The sequence below is a fragment of the Dipodomys merriami genome, unplaced genomic scaffold (assembly GCF_024711535.1).
Source record: "Dipodomys merriami isolate MVZ:Mamm:240054 unplaced genomic scaffold, mDipMer1.0.p SCAF_5, whole genome shotgun sequence".
NCBI classification, from domain to species: Eukaryota; Metazoa; Chordata; class Mammalia; order Rodentia; family Heteromyidae; genus Dipodomys; species Dipodomys merriami.
The window spans coordinates 75506066-75513546 of NW_027206068.1; the positions used below are offsets into that span (position 1 = coordinate 75506066).

Below are 7481 nucleotides of genomic sequence, written 5' to 3' on the forward strand. Positions count from 1 at the left end.
TGCCGGCACCCCGCACCCTGCAGGAGAGGACGACGGACGCTCCGCACTCCTCTGCTCTTCCCTTTCCTTCTGCGGGGAAAAGATTTGCCAACGTCAGGGGCCATCGCGGTCCACGGGACGGCCCGGCGGGCAGGGGGCGCACGCGAGCGCTACTGGGACCATGGGACAGCCGGGCAGGCAGGGGGCGCACGCGAGCGCTCCGGGAACCATGGGACGGCCCGACGGGCAGGGGGCGCACGCGAGCGCTACTGGGACTACGGGACAGCCGGGCAGGCAGGAGGCGCACGCGAGCGCTCCGGGGGGAAAGGGACAGCCGGGTAGGCAGGGGGCGCACGCGAGCGCTCCGGGGGGCAGGGGACAGCCGGGCAGGCAGGGGGCGCACGCGAGCGCTCCGGGGGGCAGGGGACAGCCGGGCAGGCAGGGGGCGCACGCGAGCGCTGGGGGGGGGACGGCCGGGCGGGCAGGGGGCGCACGCGAGCGCTGGGGGGGGAGGGGACGCCCCGGCGGGCAGGGGGCGCACCCGAGTGCTCTGGCTCCTCTTCCTATTTTTTGTCTTTTTTGTTTTTTTCCTACCAGGTTTGGGACTTGAACTCAGGGCCTTGCACACTCTGCTTTCTTGTGCAAGGCTAGCACTCTACCACTTGAGCACAGCTCCACTTACAGACTTTCCTGCCCAGGCTGGCTTCAATCCTGGATCCTCAGCTCTTAGCCTCCCGAGTAGCTAAGGTTACAGGCGTGAGCCACCGCGCCCAGCCTCTTTTCTATTTTCATGGCATTGGCATGTTTGATAAAACTTGGATTACCTTTTAGCTGAAATTTCGTTATTCTACATTTTAATAAAGAAATTCACACACACATGTATGCCTTGCTAGGCAGATGCTCTACCACTTGAGCCACAGTTCCTGCCCTTTCAGTAAAGGTTTGTGGCATGAACTTAAATGCATGTCCTGCCTTTTCTAGTAGAGTAGCAGTTGCTGCGGGCAGAAGTAGGGTGAGATTTCGGGAGCCATCAAGTCTCCACATCCCTAAGTGGAGAGTTAGGCCCACAATGGAGCAGGGGTCTCAGACCTGAAGGCAAAATCACTAGCACCACATTCACATCTAGGTTGCCTTCTACTCCGTGTGTGTGTTGAGATGGACTCTCACTGTATCGTACTATGTAGCCAAGACTGTCCTAGAATTTGGGATTATTTCACTTCAGCTTCTCTACAGCTGGGATTAGAAGCATGTACCATTATGTCTGACCAGGGTTCCTCTTTTGTTGTTGATGATGATGATAATTTTTGCAGCTCCCAGCAGTGGCCAACAGCCTATCTGAAGAGCAGCAGCCTGGCACAAAGTAGCTGCTTAGTAAACATTGTTCAGACTAATGAATGGTGAGTAGGGATCTGGCTTTGGGAGGGGTGCTGTCCTGTTGTCTGCTGGGGGGCAGTGATGGTCCCCAATGCACAGCTTTAATCTAGGAAGAACTCTCTCAAGGGTGACTGAACTCACTCAGTGTGTGTGGTGGGGGCAGTCCTGGGGCTTGAAATCCAGGCATAGGCACTGTCCCTGAGCTTTTTTGCTCAAAGCTAGCACTCTACCACTTGAGCCACAGCTCCATTTCTGGCTTTTTAGTGACCTGGAGACGAGACTCACCGACTTTCCTGCCTGGGCTGGCTTTGAACCGCGATCCTCAGATTTCAACCTCCTGAGTAGCTAGATTTCAGGGGTGGCACTAATTCTAATTCTTACCACAGTGCTTCCTTCTTGGGCTGTGATTCCACAGTTCTAAATATTGCCACCAGAGGGCGAGCTAACCCCCAGTGACTGCAGTTGAACTATTGCATCTCCCAGCTGTTTCTGATTTCCATGGTATCACTTTTTCCTCACAAGTTTAAATACCCACAGGAGAGGCAATATCCCTCTTATTGAAAGTATTAGCATTTAAAACAAGCTACTTTTTTTTGTTAGTCGTGGGGCTTGAACTCTGGGTCTGGGCACTGTCCCTGAGCTCTTCAGCTCAAGCAGAACACTCTATCACTTGAGTCACAGCGCCACTTCCGTTTTCTGATGGTTCATTGGAGATGAGTCTCATGGATCTTCTTTCTGGGCTGGCTTTGAACCACGGTCCTCAGATCTCAGCCTCCTGAGTAGTTAGGATGACAGGTGTGAGCCACTGGCACCCAGCCTAAAATAAACTATTATGTCACCCATGATTATATGTTCAGGGATGCCTAGATAGCACAAGTTGATACCCACAATTTACGTAAGTTTCTCCTCCTCCTCCTCCTTCTTTTACAGTACTGGGGATCTAATTCAGGGCCTTGCACTTGCAAGACAGATGCTCTACCATTTGAGCCACACCTCCAGCCTCTTTTTTGTGAGTCTTGGGGCTTGAACTCTGGGCCTGGGCACTATCCCTGAGCCTTTCTGCGCTCAAAACTAGTGCTCTACCATCTGAGCCACAGCACCATTTTTGGCTTTTTCTGAGTAGTTTATTGGAGATAAGAATCTCACAGACTTTCCTTCCTGGGCTGGCTTGGAACCGAGATCCTCAGATAGGGTTACATGCATGAGCCACAGGCGCCTGGCTCAGCTGCTGCTGCTGCTTTCCTCCTCCTCGTCCTCCTCCTCGTCCTCCCCCCCCCCTCCTCGTCCTCCTCTTCTTCTTCTTCTTCTGTGTCCACCCTGGGGGTTGAACTCTGGTGCTATCCCTGAGCTTCTCTTTGGTCTACCACTCGATCCACAGGTCCACTTCTGCCTTTTTATTTTAATAGTTTATTGTAGATGAGAGTCTCATGGACTTACTTGCCTGGGATTTTTTTTTTCTTTTGCCAGTTCTGGGGCTTGAACGGTCTTTGAGCTTCTTTTGCTCAAGGCTAGCACTCTACCACTTGAGCCACAGAGCCACTTCTGGCTTTTTTTTTATGTAGTGCTAAGGAATCGAACCCAGAACTTCATGCATGCTAGGCAAGCACTCTGCCACTAAGCCACATTCCCAGCCCTGCCTGGGCTGTCTTTGAATCTCAGTCCTCAGATCTCAGCCTCCAGAGTAGCCAGGATTCACTCTTAAATGTAAAATCATAATGAGATTTCCAGCATCCAGTTACCAGAATGAGGCCCCTACCCACTGCTGGAACAGGGCCTGGTCAGCTGTTCCTGGAGCATGAGCTGGGGGCAAACTAGGAGGGGCTATCTAATCAGTAACAGAAAGCCCACACGCGTGCCTGGAGCTGACTGATGTCTTCCTCACCTGACCTCTGCCTTTCTGATGAATCACTTGATTTTTCTTTGTGTAGCCAGCTTGTGTAAAACTCAGGATTTCGCTTTCCTCAGGGTCTCAACTATCTCTGGTGCCAGCGTGGTTCGGGTTGCTGGGAATAAACTCCAGAAAGTGGTCCTGATTTTTGCTGGTCTGCATGGCTGTAACAAGGAGACAGTATTAGTAGTGTCTCAAGTGGTAGAGTGCCCACCATGAGTGAGATACCCTGAGTTCAAGTCCCAGTCTAGACACACAGAAAAAGGGAAGGGAAAGACGGAAGGAAGAGAAAGGGTGGTGAGATCCCAAGGCGGTGGCTTTTCTTCAGGATCCTTGGTTAAGCTACAGTTTACAGGGACAAGAAAGCAGCCGAAGAGCGGCTTACGTTCAGAAAGGACTCAGGTGGGGAGTTCCAGTTCTGGTTAAAGAAAGGATTTTTGGGGGTTAGTCATTACTAGTAAAACTGAAAACCACCAGAGTGAATGTGTGCGTCATCACTCAAAACCCCCCAAAATTCCAGCTCATAATCACTCCTGGAAATTCCCATTTATAAATAGGCAAGTCAAGAACAAATTTGTTTTCTTAAGCACATTTCTTCTTTTTCTTCTTCTATGGAGAACTAGTTTCCCACACAGCTGAACTTAGTATCCATGTGCGCATGTGCATGGGGGGGGGAGGAACAACAGGACCTGGGTGGGGTTGATAGTTCTGATCAGAGCAGCTGTCTGTCGGTGACAAAGAGCTACCACAGCTCAGCTCCTACCACTGTGCATTGTGTGTGCATGTGTCTGTCTGTCATGGGGCCTGAACTCTGGGCCTGGGCACTGTCTCTCGCTCAGCTCTTCAGCTTGAGTCACAGTGCTACTTCTGGCTTTTTCTGCTTATGTGATGCTGAGAAATGGAACCCAGGGCCTCATGCATGCGAGGCAAGCACTCTGTCACTGAGCCACCTTCCCAGCCCCCACTGTGCATTTCTGCAGCACAAACTGGTAACTCAGCACTAAGTTTCACTGTCATTTAGAGGGTGATTAAAGACTTCCTGAATTTAGACACAAGAAAAAGAAATCAGATACACTCTTCACCACAAAACCCATAGCAACTACACGAACCGAAGTTACAGTGACTTCCCCACCGCATGAAATTGTAGTTGGAGCCACTAAATGTCAGCTTTAGAAAGACAGCAGGATGCTGGAAGCAGTGGCGGGAGTGGTAGAGCATCTGCCTAGCAAGCATGAGACCCTGGGTTCAAATCCCAGTACCCACAACAAAAAAAGGGGGTGGGAGAAAAAGCAAGCTAATAAAATAAAACCAGAATAACAGGAGATAGGCTCAACACTGATGCTCAAGCCTGTAATCCCAGCTACTCAGGAGGGTAAGATCTGAGGATCAAGATTCCAAGGTTTGAAGACACCCTTGGCAGGAGTCTATGAGACTCTTATCTCTAATTAACCACCAAAAAGTTGGGCATGGAACTTTGGCTCAAGTGGGACACACACACACACACACACACATACACACACACATACACACACACACGTGTGCACGCATGCACAGGCACAAGCCTTTAGTTAAAGGATTAAGCTGTACTTCACAAAGTAACTTAGTCACAAAGAGACAAGTAGCAAATGACCTTGGTTTTTGTTTCTTTGTTTGCCACTGTGAAGCTGACATACAGTGATCACAGATATGGAAGTCAGGCATGAGTACATTGCTTTTTGAACTGTGTCAGCCCTCACTCATTTTATCCCAGTTTTTCCTTCCCGATCCTGTTTCTTTCTTTAAACTTTTTTTTTGGGGGATGGTAATCCTGGGGCTTGAACTCAGGCCTAGGCACTGTCCCTGAGCCTCTTTGTGTTCCAGGCAAGCATTCTACCCGTGAGCCATAGCAGCCTTCTGACTTTTTCTGAGTAGCGTTTTGGAGATGACTTAGGTTGGCCTTGAACCACAATCTTCATAGTTCAGCCTCCTGAACAGCTAGGATAACCAGCATGAGCCACCAGCACCCAGCGTATTTACTGTTTCCTTGAGCCAGTTGTTTCAGTGTGCCAATAAGTCAGTGTAGCTTATGTTTCCTTGATAATGAATGCTGTATCGACTTTTGCTGCTTAGCATAAAGATTCCAAAACCTAATGCTTAAAGTGACAACCATTGCTTTAGCTCATGAGTCACGTGGCAGCTGGACAGTTCTAGTCTGGGTTGGCTCAGGTGTCTGCCGTGTGTCTGTGGGCAGCTGGCAGGGGAAAGATCTGGCACAGCTTTCCTGGCTGCTGGCACACTCATCTGGGGCTCCTGGCTTTTCCTCTGGGTGGCTGCTCAAGCTCCAGCAGGGAGCAGGTCAGATATTTGACACAGTGTCTGAAGTAAGAGAAAGCCAGCCACAATCCCAAACCTTTGCTTCTGTCACTGACTAAATCCCTATTGGCCAATGCAAATCAGAAAAGGCCAACCCAAGGGGAAAAACAAATCGTTTAAATAGGGATACAGGTGGACCCATTGCAACAATGAGATGTACAAGTCGTTATGTCGAAAACGAACTTTACAACTTTGGGGGGGAGGGGATGGGTTAGGAGGGAGGGTGGGGGAGGGGAGGATGGGAAGGGATGGGAAGGGGAAACAAAGGAGGCTACAATGCTTGATAAGAAATGTACTCATTATCTTGCCCATGTAATTGTAACCCCTCTGTACAGTATTTTCACAATAAAAGTAAATAAATAAAAAGGCCAACCGAGATTTGAAAGGCCAACAAAGCAAGTTCACTTTTTAACTTATTACTGATACTACTGCACGTGTTATCGTTATTATTACTATTGGAAAGAGGTCTGACTAGTGGAGGTTGGCCTCAAGATCAGCATTCTCTCACCAAGTGCTGCGGCCCCACGCCTGCATTACCTATCACTGCCTAGTACTTCACTTCCTGCTAGTGTCTGCTGCTGGTGCAGTGAACACCGCCCTGGGATTCTGTACGGCTCCTTGGGTTTCTACAACCTCCTTTGGATCATCTTGGAATGCCTTCTGCGCAATGCCCTTGTGGTTGGTAGACAGGCTCAGTGACCCATGTGTAAGACTCCACGCTCTGCACGCAGTGGCGATGTGACACAGCCATTGCAGCCTCTCTGCTCACCGCCATCATCGCTCACTGCATCGCTCCCAACTCTCTCCTCCTCACGGTGAAGGGACTGGGGCCTAAACATCAGGCTTTATTTTTGCATTGCAGGGTTGTTTTTCCCTCTCCTTTTCCTCTCCTCTCTCCACTTCATGGCTGAGTTAACTTCACACCTTCCTCGTGAGACTGCACACCACGTGTGACTTCACTCATACTTACCTTCCTGGAACCAACCTTCCACGCCGGGGCCTCTGACAGCCCCCGTCCCACCGTCACAGTCTTCCCATGCACCATCAGCCTTACTGGAGCTACCCTAAGAAAAGGCGGCCTTCCCGAAGGTTCTGTGTGCACCATCTCCCCAAAGGCCGCCGCGGGGCACCAGGCCCCTGAGACAGAGCATCGGCTGCTGTGCGCACATGTTCCCGGACCTGTGAGCTCAAGCTCTCCCACCACAGGGCTGGAGACCAGAGCCTCACCCCAGCCGTCCGCCTCACGTCCAACCACGCAGGAGCGGCCCTTTAAAGAACGCTCCCCCCGCCCCCCTCCCGCCGCCCACGTGCCCTGCGGTTTCCCGGCGCTCGGCGGAGCGCCTCGGCCGACGCAGGCCGCCCGGCTCCCGGGCTGACGCCCCGGCTCCCGGGCTGACCACAGGGGTGGGCGGGGCCGAGGCCCACACACCCCGGGCCTCTTCGCCGAGATGGGATGGACGGCACCGGGGGTCGAGGTGCGGGGCCAGGATCTCGGGGAAGCAGCCGGGCTTCATCCCGGGGCGGGCCCGGTGGGCCGGCGCCGGGCCACGTCGGTCGGTGTTTAGACCCAGGGATCGGGGCCCGGGCCCCTCCTCGGGGGAAGCGGGTCTCACGGCGACCGGCCCGGCCCTCCTTGGCCTTCGGACGCTCAGCCCTGCTCAGGTCCCTCCGACGTCGGGCGAACCGGGCTCGGCGTGTCGGGGGGGCGGGGTGCTAGGCCCGACCCCGAGAAGCCGCCACGACCCCGCCGCGCCCCGCCCCGCCCTCTCAGTGCGCCCCGCCCACCACGCCGCACCCCTCCAACAGCCCCACTCACAACCGCCACCCCCGGTCCCCGCGTCCCCCTGGCCGGGCCGCCCCACGAATCCCGCTCTCTCCAAGTAACAGC

The 7481-nt window shown here is 52.9% G+C and overlaps 1 long non-coding RNA gene across 1 annotated transcript; it reads right to left on the minus strand.

Annotated features, from left to right (window-relative positions):
* Positions 1 to 994: 994 nt before the first annotated feature.
* LOC138810184 (uncharacterized) lies at positions 995 to 6819 on the minus strand. Its single transcript, XR_011367047.1, has 3 exons — positions 6564 to 6819; positions 3236 to 3405; positions 995 to 2128 (listed from the first exon to the last, which is right to left on the minus strand). It is a non-coding gene; the product is annotated as an uncharacterized lncRNA (long non-coding RNA).
* Positions 6820 to 7481: the final 662 nt, after the last annotated feature.